The sequence below is a fragment of the Triticum dicoccoides genome, chromosome 7A (genome assembly GCF_002162155.2).
Source record: "Triticum dicoccoides isolate Atlit2015 ecotype Zavitan chromosome 7A, WEW_v2.0, whole genome shotgun sequence".
NCBI lineage: Eukaryota > Viridiplantae > Streptophyta > Magnoliopsida > Poales > Poaceae > Triticum > Triticum dicoccoides.
The window spans coordinates 193,488,998-193,489,252 of record NC_041392.1 but is presented as its reverse complement, the minus strand read 5'-3'; positions in this window follow the sequence as shown (position 1 = coordinate 193,489,252).

The window sequence follows — 255 nt, the reverse complement described above, 5'->3', positions numbered from 1 at the left end:
ACTCGCCTAAGTATTTGAAAAATCCTGCCGAGTGGTGAGCGACCCTCCCACTCGGGGGCTTAGCCGCAGTCCAGTACTCGCCTAAGTATTTGAAAATCCTACCAAGTGGTGAGCAACCCTCCCACTCGGGGGTTTAGCTGCAGTCCAGTACTCGCCTAAGTATTTGAAAATCCTACCGAGTGGTGAGCGATCCTCCCACTCGGGGGCTTAGCTGCAGTCCAGTACTCGCCTAAGTATTTGAAAATCCTATCGAGT